The sequence below is a fragment of the Cupressus sempervirens genome, chromosome 4 (genome assembly GCF_028749045.1).
Source record: "Cupressus sempervirens isolate cs-2001-9-10 chromosome 4, ASM2874904v1, whole genome shotgun sequence".
Taxonomy (NCBI): Eukaryota; Viridiplantae; Streptophyta; class Pinopsida; order Cupressales; family Cupressaceae; genus Cupressus; species Cupressus sempervirens.
This window is the reverse complement of record NC_143121.1, coordinates 157,286,436-157,301,759: the sequence shown is the minus strand read 5'-3', so window position 1 is coordinate 157,301,759 and position 15,324 is coordinate 157,286,436.

Genomic DNA, 15,324 nt, shown 5'->3' with positions numbered 1-15,324 from the left:
ATGGTCATTCTTTTTCTTATGTCCTATGAAGAATTATATTTTACGTGATATTGATAGACACTCTAATATACATCCATTATTGGCTTCCTCTCATTAGTTTTCCATTTGGTTGCTATTTGGACAACATGGAAGTTGTTGAATAAAGTGCTCAAACAACAACAAGCATGCCACTTATCCCATGTATTTTCAGTCTTGTCCACTCTCATATTCTATCAGTTATGGATGTGGCAAATAAGAAAAAGCCCAACTTTTCTAGAGTTGTTTGTGCTAGCCCCTTCACTCATGATTTTGAGGGTTGGTTCTCTAACTCCTTTCACAATGGACCTCATCAAATTTTTTGAATTTCTTGTATGTTTCGTAATCTCATGGTAAATGAATATGTTATATGATTAACATTTTAGATTGTATTCCATGATCTTTTCTCAGTCTTCATTGTGTAAAAAATTCACACAACTAAATAAAACATTTATTCTCTTCAAATATAATTTCTTTGAAATTCAAGGAAAATTACAGGTTTAATGGCATACTCTTTAAGCTAATTCATATTTTCCCACTTCATCTTCATTCAAAGAATACTACACCAATCACTAGTGGCAAGAAATATGATGTCATGCATCTCTTGATAATGTATATAATTTTACAGTTTATTTGAGTGTCTTTAGTCTATTTTTATAAATGAATTAGGTTGAATTTAGATTTGTTGTTTTTTTTAATGTTAGAGTTTTATCAATGTTCAAAATCATGTTTGTTAGTTTTTAATTAAAACAAGCTTAAGTTCCATTTAATTTTTTCAAACATTTGTATGAACTACCAACCTTGAGTGTGGGATTTGAACGTGTCAATACCTAGTAGTATTTATCCAGCCCAACACCATTGTTCCTACTTATTGACTAGTATGTCTTGCCCCATTCTTGTAGTTCATATTTGCAAAACCTTAGATTTTTAGTTTTCCTTATTTAAAAAGGTGCTAGCTCAATGGCAGAGTACCTGCATTACAAGCAGGGGGTGGTGGTTTGAATCCATCGTGCCTTAACTTGAATTGATTAATAATATTGTGGTTTATATTTAAGAAATATTAATTTATACAATAATCTCTGTAATCATCTTAAGAAAGACAAAAAGTGAGATTGTAGACATATTAGTGAGATTAAAGACATTTTTATTTATTTGAAGACAAACTTATAATCGTCTCTAAGAAACGATAATTCTGTTGTTGCTTATTGTCTTTATGAGACAATAATTTAAGACAGTAGTTTAAGACACACTTAAAGACAATTATTACGACAATATACAACTTTATTTTTGTCTCGAATTAAGACAATTCATTTTGAAATTGTCGCAATTATCTCAAAAAAATAAAATGATTGGTCAAAATTTTGAATTCTAATGCAATATTACAAAAATTTTAGACCAAAAATAAGAAGTAAACATATGTCTAACCACCTTAATCAAAATCAAATGATAATATTTTTAAATAATATTCTAGATATAAGTAGTAGACTCATGCCTGGATGCGAGACATATTTTTGGGTATTTTTATTCTAAATAAATAATAATTAATTAATTTTTGACTTTAGTATTTTTGGAATTAAAAAATTCTCATGTCTGACCACCTTAACTAATTCTAAACTCTGCAAAATTCAATTTTTCATTTTTTTCTCTTATAGTAGAAGAAACATAGAATGTGATGCATCTTTTGGATTTAAAAAATGTTGTACCATTTGAAAGTTATAGTTGTTTTCAAGTAGTGTGTCAGTCAGCACTTTACACATAACTCTATTAGAAAATAAGTAATAATTACTTACTAAAATCATAATTTGACAAACCTTACATTTATGGAAAGATAATAATATTCTTAAGAAACCCTTCTCATTTCATCCAATTTTGGTGAAAAAAAAGTTATCAGCTACATGTTTGAAGTAAAAATCACATAAAAATAGGTGAAAAGCACATTTTAAGGATGTTTTTTAAGTTGACCATATAGGTTTGGTATCAAAAGATATAGTAGACCTTAGAAAGATATAAATTGTTTTAATTTAGTAGTAGGGTAGGTGGGGAAAAAAATTGGAATAGATTTTGAAATGGTTTGAGATATTTGAGAACTACAGATTTTTCAAATCGCCACTTTTTGGCACACCATGATCCTACATATACCCATAAATTAAAGAATAAAGATGAATGGGCTAAGGAACTAGATGATTTATTTTGTCTGAGAATGAATAAAATCATCAATGAAATATGACATGCATGGTGGGCCACCACAAAAGAAGAAATAGTGAAAGCCCAAATATTATTTCATTCTTTGAAACAAGATTTTGTTGATATTGATAGTGCAGTTGAATATGTACTTAGAAAGCAATGGGATGTTCTGTGATTTGATTGGCTAGATGAAACACTTTTTGACAAGTGGATGGCAGATATTTCTCTTGATGAATAGTTGGAAGAAGCTGAAACAAATGATGATGAGGTGCAGGAGGATGAAGTATAAATTGTTGATATAATAGCACTAGATTAGAGAGAGGATGAGGATAAAGGTTAGCAATCAGTTCCACTTATAGGTTTGGAACCCTAGGATGTGGACATGACAAAACAACAGACATGAGTAAAAGTATTTTTGTTAGTTCAAGATGAAAATAGTAAAAACCCTCAGGTAGAAATTGATTTGCAAGTGCTAAAACAAGATTCATCATTGGCCACTATAGTAGCTACATATGTTGAAGATTCAGAATAGTGGTGGCTAATCAAAGAACCAATAGCTTGTCTGGATGTAATAGAAATGGAACCCACCAAAAAATCACTTGATGTATTAACTTTCTGTTACACAAAGTTTGTCCCTTTATGACTATTAGCAAGATGTAAATTATTTGTAAAAGGACACCTATCAGTTCTCTGTGCCTAAAGCTTGTTGCATCTCACACTATATAAGTGAGATTCCAAGGCTAGAGAAGGTTCCAATTTCTGATGCAAATTTTAGTTTTATACTAAGTATGTTTCAGTCTAGTTATGGTAGCAAACTTCATGATGTATCTCCTTTGCAAATTTTCTAAGAATACATTGATTTTATGTAATCTTTGTATCTTTTCTAGAGTTCGAGTCCTACAACAATTGTATACAATTTTTCAAGGAAAATTAATACAAAATTTGAACTGTCCTCATATCTTCTCTTGCTGAATTTTGTTTCCTTTGTCATTACCTAGTTATTCTGATATTGTATGAGCAAAGTTTGTCCAATTGAATGCAATTCACTTAGGTTGTATGTCAATTCATTATTTCTATTGATTCAATTAATTAAGTAAATGATTTGGTGAATTTGATGGGATTGCTATGGTAATAGAAAGGATGTCTATAAGAATGATTTCCAACAAGAATTTCTGATGATATTTGTTGTAATGCTACAAATTAGATCTATAAATTGGATTAAACTCTGAGTTCCAATGGAATAGGCACTGATCTAACTAATCCAATCTATAGATAGGTAGATCATGAAAAAGCATCAAGTCTAAAATCAAAATCAACTTTATTTTACTATTATGAAGAGTTTAAAAGGTGGTCAACACTTGTTTGCATGAAACGTTTTAGCTTTAGTTAGTTGTTGTTGCTAGAAGTACTTGTAAATCTAAGAAGATTTGTGACCAAAATCAGCTTATAAGGGATGCATATCATTTGAAAATGTCAAGGAATGGATTGACTATATGTAATATCAGAGGTATAAGATGAGAATTAGATTGAAACTAATAAAATTCTCATACAACAGAATTCATTTGAGTCATCCCCTAGGTATACCTACCTTGGTTATGTAGAGCCTAAAGAGTGGAAAGCTAGTCTTGGTTTTGTTGAAGTTGGTTCCAAATGGTTTACACACATAATTGTTGATAGGAAATAGCTAACCCTTAGATTATGTGAGTATTATTATATTGGTATTGAGCCATTGTTGTTTAATAGTTGAAAAACACCAACAAAATGGCAACATTGTTAGAGAGTTCTCCAACATGTGTAAGAAGTACTACAATTTCTTTGGTCTTGTTGTGTATGTGTGTGTTAGATCTTTTAGTACTGCTTGTGGTCATAATGGGTATGTTTTAGTAACAAACCTTGAGAAATTAAAAAAGAGAGAAAATGAAAATCAAATGCCACATAGCTACACTAATGTACATAGCCCTTAGTGTCTTATCTGTCAAAGCAAGAGTTGTAGTCTCGTGATCTTAGTGATTGGTTCATCTATGTGTCAAATATTTTTGTGTTATCTTGTGTCTTTTCCTTGAAGTTGGGAGTAATTTTAATTGTTGTATTTTCCCTAAAATAGGGTGGTGACTCAACCAAGGTTTTGAAGCTAGTGCTTATTTGATAAATAGTAAAATGGTTGACAAAAAAAAAATACAAGAGCTTACACAAGAGCCAATCCTAATGTACCAATGTATTGTAATGTACCTAAAGGTGGTAGGAAGAACTTGAATAAGAAAAAAAAAACCCAAACCCCACCTAGAAACCAAGAGGTAGTGTATCAATTAGTTCTCAATATCAACCAGTGATAGGGAGAGAGTTTTCTTCACTTAGCTTTGAATTAGAAACCACAAGACTCTTAGGAGGGATATTTAGTACCCCATTATCGGATGAAAGAACATATCAAGATAAGGATATGTCACCAGTAGGGAATGCATCCCCTAGACCAGATTTGATAACTAAGATGAAGCATAGGCTAGGACTCAAAAGTTCATTTGGATATCCTTTTAATCCCAGAGTGGTCCCATAAATGGAACCTAATCTTATACACTTGGATGATCCTACTAATTCAGAACCCACTTCTCCTGATCCTAAAGAAGTATGATCAGAAATAGGAATGTTGAAGAAATGGGTTATTGAGGAAGAAGCTAAGTGTATTCGTCTAGAAAAGGAGAGAGAGCAAGCAACCCTAGATGCTATAGTGGAAAGCGATAATTTGCTTAGAGGAATGACTACCTTAAAAGAAAAAAACAAGAAGTTAGAAGAAAGAACTTCAATCCTTCATGCTGATTGGAGTTGTGGACATTCTAAGAACTAAAGTTCAAGAACAAGAGAAACTCCTAAGCCAAAAAAAAGAACCTGTTATTTCCCAAGTTCAACCCTACAAGCCTATCCAAAGTAACCACGTAGAACCTACTATCAAGCAGATAGATAAAGGAAAAGGAAAATCTATAGGAATCCAAATAAATGAACCTCAAGCTTTACCAAGAAAATCCATAAACCTTCCCATGTCTAAGTTGGTCTAGATCTGGAAAATGCTAGAAAGGAGAATGAAGATCTTGCAAAAGAACTTGAGAAGGTTGAGAATGAAGCTTAGGCCTTAGAAACTAGGAGGTGTCTAAGTTAGATCTAGATCTGGAAAAGGCTAGAAAGGAGAAGCAAGATCTTGCAAAAGAACTTGAGAAGGTTGAGAATGAAGCTCGGGCTGCAGAAACTAGGAGGAAAATCTAGTTCATAAAATCTAATTCTACATTGGCTTTATGGCCAAATTTGTCTACCCCAGTTGCAACTTCTATATTGGCTTGTGGGCTAGTAAATTCAAGTCAAGGAATATCTCAATCTGCCCCTACGTCATCATCCACCATTAGTACCCAAATCCCTGTTGTCCAACCTCAACAATCTCAAAGTGTTATTCTCAACCAAGCCAATGTAGCAAGTACCTCAAATGTTGCTTCTTTTTAGAAGAAGCCCATCTATATGTAAAAGTATAGACAAATGTCATTTGTAGGTATTCCTAGTGCTCCACACCCAATCTCTTTTGATTTAAGAGATAAAGTTGTCAAGTTCTCTGGAAATAATGTTGTTACTATTGAAGAGCACTTGAGAATTTTCATAGATATGCTAAATAATTTTGAAGTTAAACATGAGGATGTGGTGATGAAGTTATTTGTTCATTCACTAATTGAAGATGCAAGAGATTGATTCAAAAGACTATGCGATGACATGGAGAAATTATTCAAAGAATAGTATGGAGATAATACAAATGTTGGGTTTATGTTGAATGATTTCAAGAACATCAAGAAGAACCGTAATGAATCTACATTAGATTTAAATGTGAGATTCCAAAAATGTATGTACAAATTGTTCCAGATCATGATGTTGAATGAGGATTTTTTTCTTACAACATATTTTAATGCTTTTGATAGCAAAATGCTTACCATTTGAGGGATAAAGATGCTTATCAGTTGAGGGATAAAGATCCTAAAACTTTGAGGGATGCTTATAAGATTGTAGTAAATATTGAGAATAATAGGAAAGAATTTGGCAAGCTTGGTAGGAGAGATGACCCAAAGTTGTTCAATCCCAAGAATAATAACAAAAAGGAAGCTGATAAAACCCTTGTAGGTAAGAAGCCCGAGGTACCTAAAATAGGTCAATTGCTAGACTTGTTAAAAAAGATGAATCCTACTACTTTCAATACAAAGAAGTCAAATGTTGGTGAGAAACTCTCAATGAACAACAACAATTTCAATAGACAAACTAGACTGTAGAATTATCCTTATACCACATAATGGAAGGATGGTAAGCCAATCCCTAGCCAAAACCAAAATGTAAAAGATAAAGGTACTCTAGATCCTTTGCAAAGGAGTTCTGTTAATATGAATGATAATGTGCCATGGTGTATCATTTGTCAATCACCTCACTCTTCAAAGTATTGTGTAGTTGCTTAGTCTTTTGTTTCAGATCATAGTGTACAAAATGAAGAGGAAGAAGAAGAAAAAAACCATGATGATGTAAGCTATTATATGGTGAGCATGTGCACTGAGTGTGGGGACTCTAATCTAGAAGAGACTAAAAGTGATCTCAAGAATAAGAAAATTGCTTATCAGTTACATCATCAACAAGTGTTTTCAGACAATGAAGAGTATCATGAAGATTAGGTATGTGTTACATCTTCTAAAGTTGGTCATGTAAACTTAAGGATACCTTCTAAAGAGGAAATTGATAGGATTACTACACAGATGATCTCCCACGTACATAGCAATTACAAGTTGAGAAATAAAACAATTAATAATGCTATTGAGAATCCTTTTGGTATATTCATCAAGGATATTACACATAAGATGAAGGATGAAAATAAGGGAGCTAATGTAGAGACAGTTAAAGTTAAATATATTAAAGCCAAGAAGTGGGAACCCAAGAAGAAGGTTCATTTCCAAACAAATGAGACAACAAAATTAGTTGTACAAGAAAATAGATTAGGATCTGGTATTGTCAAGCAAATAATAGCACCTGTTGTTCAAAAGGTTCCTACTCTAGGTATGATTGTGAAATACGCTATATCTGATCCTATTGATATGATATCCATGTTGTCACAAATTACTATTAAAGTACCCTTGTCTAAACTATTTAGAATTGAAGAGCATAAAAGTAAAGCCTTATCATGGTTGGGAGGGATAGTAACTCATGACCATGCTGAAAGACAAGATTTCATCCAGCAAACCCCAGTGGTAGTAGAAGATAGTGGTATTATATCTCAAATTTCCCAAATGTTTTTAGATGATTCATCAGTAGCATATATAGAAGATATTGACCCATTTTTTCTCACCCTGATTATAAAAGGAAAAACCCTAAGAAATTGTATAATAGATTCAGGAGCCTCTAATACCATCATGGCCTTCAAAGTAATGAAAGCCCTAGGGTTGAGAGTAGATAATAAGAAAGGTAGATGTAGGAGTATGGATGCTAGAGAAGTTCCAATTATAGGCACTATTAATGCTTTACCATTTAAGCTAGTTGCATATGCTGAGATAGAATTGACCATGTCAGTGCTTGTAGTTGATATTCCTCCACATTATGAAATGTTGCTCTCAAGAAAGTGGTGTGTTGCTATGGGAGGTAGCCTATAATGTGACCTAACCTATGCTACTTGTTTTTTAGACACGAGTGTGAATGCATTTAGAGCTGAATTATTTATTCAAGAAGTTGAGAAGTTGCCTGCTATGATTGAGCATGAAGTTGAGAGCTATAAATGGATTCACCATTATTGTGGACCATGTTATTTAATAGGGCCATCTCTATAGAAGGTGAAGGGGTAGGGGTAGTTTTTGTTTCTCCTGAGAAGAACACTTATAGATACTCCTTCACTCTAAAATTTTCATGCACTAACAATATAGCTGAATATGAAGTCCTGCTATTAGGATTGAAAGTTGCTATTCATCATGGAATTAAAAAGTTTCATGTTATAGGTGATTTAAAATTGATTATTTTGCAGATAAAGGGGACATATGCATCTAAAAATAAAAGTTTGAAATAGTATAGAAATGTTTTTTAGGATCAGACAGAATTCTTTGATGCATTTGGTATTTCATGAAGAGAAAAGACTCAGAATAAGATGGCTGACTTATTAGAAAATATAGCAATTAAACCACAAGAGGTATCATTTGCAAGAGTTTCACAAATTGAGTTCTAGAATAGACCTTCAATACCTAATAATATTGAACATTGGAAAGTATTTGAAGATGACAAAGACATTGTGAATTTCTTTTTAAATGAAGATAAATACCATGGTCAAGAGTTGGACTATAGTGATTTGGTTGAAACTATAGATGGGGAGGAAATAATCTTTGGTCAAGAGGTCATACAATTAAAGATTAATAAAGTACCTAAAGGTTTGGTTGTTTTGGAAAATATGTTTGATAACCAAGATAGGGTAAAGCCTAGGGCTAAAGATTGTACACCTCAAGAGCTAGAAGAGAAAAATCGAGGTACTAATGAGGCCCTTAGGAAAGTTAACATTGGTCATAATTTGTCAGCTAAAATTAGAAAGCCTTTGATTAACCTACTAAGAAAGTATAGACATGTTTTTGCATGGTCATATGATGACCTAAAGGCTTATAGAGGGGATCTTTTCCAACATGTCATACCATTGAAGGATAATGTAAAACCTTTTAGGCAAAAATAGAGACCAATCAATCCTACTCTAGCCCCTAAAATGCAAGAGGAATTGATGAAGTTAAGAGATGGAGTGATAATTAAACCTATTAGAAATTCTACCTGGGTCTCAAATGTAGTACCTCTCAGGAAAAGGAATGGAGATATCAAATTATGTGTGGATTTCAAAAATTTGAACATTGCCTCCCTAAAAGATAATTATGGGTTGCCAAATATGAAAGTTATGTTGTAGCAAATAACTGGGTCTAAACTTATGTCTATGATGGATTGGTTTTTAGGGTATAATCAAGTCCTAGTGAAAGAAGAAGAATAGTTTAAGACAATATTTACAACTTCCTGGGGAACTTATGTATATGTGAGAATGCCATTTGGATTGATTAATGATGGTGCCACTTTTCAAAGACCTATGGATGTAGCTTTCCATGAGTACATCAATAAGTTCATGGTTGTATACCAAGATGATGTTACAACTTATTCCAAAAAGGCTGAAGACCATTGTAAGCATTTGGAGAAGATTTTGATTAAGGCATTTGATTATGGAGTGTCACTAAACCCTAAGAAATGTACATTTGGGGTAACAGAAGGAAAACTATTGGGACACATAGTATCAAAGGATGGCATAAAAATAGATCCTAAAAGAGTGGTAGCTATTGATAAGGTGCTTAAACCAAAAAATGTGAAAGGAATACAATCTTTCTTTGGGAAAGTTAACTTTCTGAGGAGGTTTGTTACAAACTTTGCTAAGATTAGAAGACCTATTTCCAAAATGCTCAAGAAAGGAGCTAATATTAGTTGGGTTGGTGAACCTTCACAGGCATTTCAAGATATTAAAACTACCATAAATAATTCTCTAGTCCTTAGGACTGCAAATTATAGAAAACCAATGCACATATTCTCTTTTGCATCTTTCCATACTATAGTTGCAGTCTTATTGTAGAAAAATGAGGAACCAATTGCATTCTTTAGTAAGTCATTATAGTCTACTGAGTTGAAATATGAGATAAATGAGAAACAAGCATATGCTTTAGTGAAAGTTGTTAAGGCTTTTAGATGTTATTTGGTAGGTGGCATTGTCATTGCATTTGTACCAAGTGCTGCTATAAAGGACATTTTTTCTCAACAAGAAGTATCAGGTAGAAGATGCAAGTGGATTAACAGGATCCAAGAATTTAACATTGAAATATAGATAACTAAACTAGTAAGAGGTCAAAGACGAGCTAAACTTATGCCTCTATCTAATTTTGAGGCTAATCAGATAAACATGGTAGCAAATGACCTTAGATCTAACTTATGTGACATGGATCATTGTAAGTGGTATACTAATGTTATCCATTATCTACAACACATGGAAGCTCCTTCCCACTTGACTAAAAATGAAAAGAGGAGTACTAAGTTACAAGCCATTAGGTATATTATTGTTAGGAACAATTTATGGGGGAGAAATTTTGAGGGATTACTATTAAAATGTGTTGACCAAAAAAAGTCAATGGAAGTGTTGAATGAAATGCATGTTGGAGTTTGTGGAGGGCATTATATGGCGAGACCACTGCATAGAAGGTAATGAGAGCTAGATTTTGGTGAGCATCCCTTTTTAAAGATGCTCAAATCATGGTTAGAAAATGTGATGCTTGTCAAAGGTTTTCTAGAAAATTGAAGTTTTTAAGTAATATTCCATTAAAGCCAGTTGAGGTTCAAGCGCAATTTCAGTAATGGGGTATGGATTTCATAGGTGAGATTTCTCCTAAATCTAGCACTGGTTACTCATGAATTTTAGTTGCTACTAATTACTTCACAAAATGGGTAGAAGTAGTCCCTACAAGAAATGCAACTAGTAAAGTTGCAACAATTTCTTGTTAAATAACATTATTTATAGATTTGGTTGTCCTCAAAAAATTGTAATAGATAATGCAATGTGCTTTAGGTCTGAGGAGTTCATCAAATTTTGTGACAAATATGGGATTACAAGATCAACTTCTTCCCCTTATCATCCACAAGGGAATGGACAAGCTGAGTCCACAAATAAGAGTTTGTTAAAAATAATAAAAAGGACATTGGATGATAATTCTAAATTGTAATTAGCCATATAGGTTGGTAGGGTGATTGTAAAGAAGGCCATTGGTGTAGCACCTTTTGATATGGTCTGTGGAATCCATGTAATGATGCCTCAGAATAACTTGGTAGGACTTTATAATTATATCCACTTGTATTATGAACAAATTACAAATGACATGCAAGAAAGGGTGGATGAGCTTGTAGGATTAGCAAAAACTAGGAGAGAAGCACCTCTTAGGAACCAAAAATTACAACTACAAGTCAAGACACTATATGACAAAAGAATAGTGAACAAAAAATTTGAAGGTGGAGATTTAGTCATCATGTGGAATGCTAGGATTTAGGATAAAGGAAAACATGGTAAGTTTGATCCTGTATGGTTAGGTCGTTATCTAGTTGAAAATACATGGAGAGAAGACTCTTATATTCTCAAGGATCCGTCAGGCAACATTCTTGAACTTCCAATTCATGGACAATTCTTGAAGAGGTATTTTTCCTAAAAAATACTTGTTTCTTCCATGAACAGTAGTCTAGGGTTTTTCTGACATTTGCAAATTCTTTGTTCTTTGTGTAGTTTCCTATACATAGTCTTTTCCCTATTGTTGTTACTCTCTCAATTTTGTCAGTTTCTAAGGAACATCAGGTATGTGGTCTACTCAACCATAGATTCTAGATTCTTGCATAGACTCATTTAGTCTATCATCCCCAAACAAAGCCACTATTGGTCTAATTTTTACAAAACAAAAATTTCTAATTTCTAGGTTAAAAATCAGAATTAAATCCATTTCTTGCTTGTTAGGGTTTGGTCCTTTGGCTTTGCAATTTTAATATACTTTGAAAAACCTATCAAACCCTAAGTCTTGCATTCCTTTTAAATTTATTTGCACACGAAGCTTCTCAAATCTCAAATATTCCGCATCCTATTTAAATGTTTCATGCCCCCAAGTGCCTTTTCCATTTTTGTTTCCCACCATCTGATCTTTATAAGATCTATGATAGTCACCTCATTGCTATGTAAAGATGCAAGTGTTTTAACCATAGCAACATAGAGACTGCGACAAAATTGACTAGTGGTGTTGTGAATTAGAGACATGGTGACCAGAAAGTGCATTGTTTCAGAAGGTTTCAGTCATGTGTTTCCTGTTAGAGTTGTCATAACCAAAAAAGGAACCAAATATAATGAAGTGCACGTGGCATCACTAGAATCTAGTTCTTCCTATGAGTCACTATGTCGTGATTAGAAAAATTTCACATCCCATCATTAGCGACATATTGCCTTAATGGAAAATATAGAAGAGAGCGGCTTTTGAAAAAATTGGTGACCATAAAATCTCCCAAGTGGCCTTGAGGACATGCATTTATTACTGTGTCAGAAGTATTAATTATGGTAATCATGATTGATTAGCAAGTTTTTCTCAACGCCATATTTTATCTATATCTGTGAGGTCACTATGTCATGACTAAAAAAATGTTAGATCTTGTTGGTAGTGACATGGCACCTTGACGAAAAATAATAATGTAGCAATAGTTTCAAAAAGTGGGTACCAACAAATGGTTCATCAGAAATGAAACATGTAATCTCATGGACACGATGCCATCCTGTTGGAAACATGTACGTGTCTAAAATTTTAAGAATGCTGAATTTTGTTATGTTGTGGTAAAAAATTCTTTGCACCTCACCGATAGTGACATAGTGCCTAGCCTAAAAATATGCATATGATGGGACCCAAATCATGTGGTGTTACAACTAGGACTCTAATATTAAGTTACACGCCAGCTTCACAAGATGTTCCCACATCAGCAGGAACATGGCCCCATGCCCAAGTTGTAATGTTCCCATGTTTTAGCCTTCACATTCTCCAAAGCCTAAGTGGAGGATAAGAAAAATGTTAGGAATAAGGTGTCTCAACCTTGTATAATTCCTATTCTTATTATTATTTGTTTTGTAAAATGTATTTTTGCAAATAATATGTAAATGTGAGTGTACATGTCTAGTTGGCATGTTGATCACTTACATGTGTCGTCATCTTGAAGTGTGTGAAGGAGATCATGGCTGAAATGGTTATGACGGATTCCTATGATGCATAAGAGCTATTTAACGAATGAGCTATGACAGGTGTAAGAGCATCTTATGACATGAGGCCTATTTGGGTGCCCAAGAATGAGTGGTTGGTGTGTGTAAGAGAATATGCCAAAAATAGGTTGGTATGACAGATTCCCTTACACTTCTCTTGTGACCGCTATTTTTGGCGAATTCTATGACAAGCTGTCATTGTCTATTCAAGGGATGGATGCCCTTTTCTTGGTATTGGATGTACATGTGGCATTGTGCATGTTTCTTGGTGGTTGAGCCATGAAAAATGCCTAACTCCATTATGGGCATTTTGTTGGGTCTTAAGATGTTCATAAAATGGGTATTGCATGTTGAAATGCAATAGTGTGATAGATGAAAGTTTGTAGGTACTGAGGTGCTGCTGGAGTCTTCTATTGTTGTTATTGAACTTGCATTGCAAGTGTATTGTAATCTTGTGTTGAAGATAATACATTGTGCAAGTTATGGAGGGGTGGGGTTGTTTTACCAAAAGGTTTTTCCCCACTGGCAAATCTTTGTGTTATGTGTTCTTTCTCTATCTAATTTTTGTATGCATGGTTGGCTACAATAATGTTGTTTACATGATATTGAATCTGTAAGTGTAGAAGATTTTAAAAGGATTTGCACCATACTTTTCTTATGAGATTAGTGTAGGAAGCTGTTTCCGCACCTGAGTTTCCTTACAAGTGGTATCAGAGCTTGATCAACTTTTGATCCTAGTTGTTGGGTAGGGTTTTTTGAGCTAATCTCAAGTTGAGTGGGAGTCTTGTGCAGAGCATCCTGAATCTTATTTGCGGATTAAGATGGCAAGTTCATCATATGAAAGAATGGAGGTGGAGAAATTTAATGGCACTAATTTTGAGTTGTGGAAACTCAAGATGGAAGACATGTTAGAAGATCGTGACCTATGGGAAGTGACTAAAAGTGCTACAAGACCAGCAACTATAACTCAAGCAGATTGGGATATCAAAGATCGTAAAGCTAAGGGTCTCATAAGACTCTGTTTAACCGATGCAGTCCTTCTAAATGTTCTAGATGAGAAAACTGCATATAGTTTGTGGGAGAGACTTGGGGCCATGTATCAGGCCAAATCTCTGGTGAACAAGTTGTTCTTGAGGAAGAAGTTGTATTCTCTGCGAATGGAGGAAGGTGGATCCTTAACGGATCATTTAAATGCATTTAATCTACTGGCTGCACAGTTGACATTTGCTGGTGTCAAGTTAGAGGAGGATAGTTGCTTCACACTTTTGTGTTCTTTACCAAATTCATGGGACCATCTTGTGATGGCTCTCAAAAGAACATTAGTCACTTTCAAAATGGATGATGTGGTGTCTTCGCTGCTATCAGAGGAGATGCGGAGAAAGGCTTCCGTTTCAGAAAAAGAATCCCTTGCTGTTTGTGGGAGATCCACAGAAAGAGGAAAGAAAAATGACAATAAGTCTAACAATAAGGGTAGATCCACATCTCGTGGGAAGTCAAAGACTTCCAATAAGTCCAAAGAAAAATGTTGGAACTGTGAAAAGACTAGGCACTTCCATAAAGACTGTAAAGAGCCTAAGAAGAAGAAGAAAGCCTTATATTCTAGTTCTGAAAAATCTCAAGAAGATGGCGATGCATTCATCGTACCTTTGGCAGCCCATGCATCTGATGATGTGTGGTTGGTAGACTCAGGTGCATCTTTTCACATGACCTCTCATCGAAACTGGTTCTCAAGATATGAAGAGTTTGATGGTGGAAAGGTGTACTTGGGTGATGATTCTCACCTTAAGATAGTTGGACGCATAAGGGTCACTATCAAATTTCCTGATGGACGAGTAAAGGGAATCAATGGAGTTATGCACATTCTAGGCTAGGCACGAAACCTATTATCTATAAGTATGCTGAATGATGTAGGTGTGCAAGTTGTTTTTTTGAAAGAAGGATGTAAGATGATTAGAGGATCAATGGTGCTTGCTAAGGGTACTAGGAGAGTTACTTTGTTTTAGCTAGATGCATGTATTCCTCTATGTAATAGTTCTTCATCCTCACCATCTGAAAGAAGAGTGAAGAATTCTATGGTTATTGGTTTCGATGGCAATGCAAACACTTTGGAAGGAAAGATTCCTGCAGAAAAGACAATGTTGTGGCATATGAGACTTGGCCACATTGGTGAGAAGGGTCTCAAAACCCTGAAAAAGAAAAATCTTGTTGAGGGGTTAAATGATTGCAATCTCGAGTTCGACTTCTATGAACACTGTGTATATGGTAAACAAAATTGTGTTAAGTTTTACTCTAGTTCTCACAAA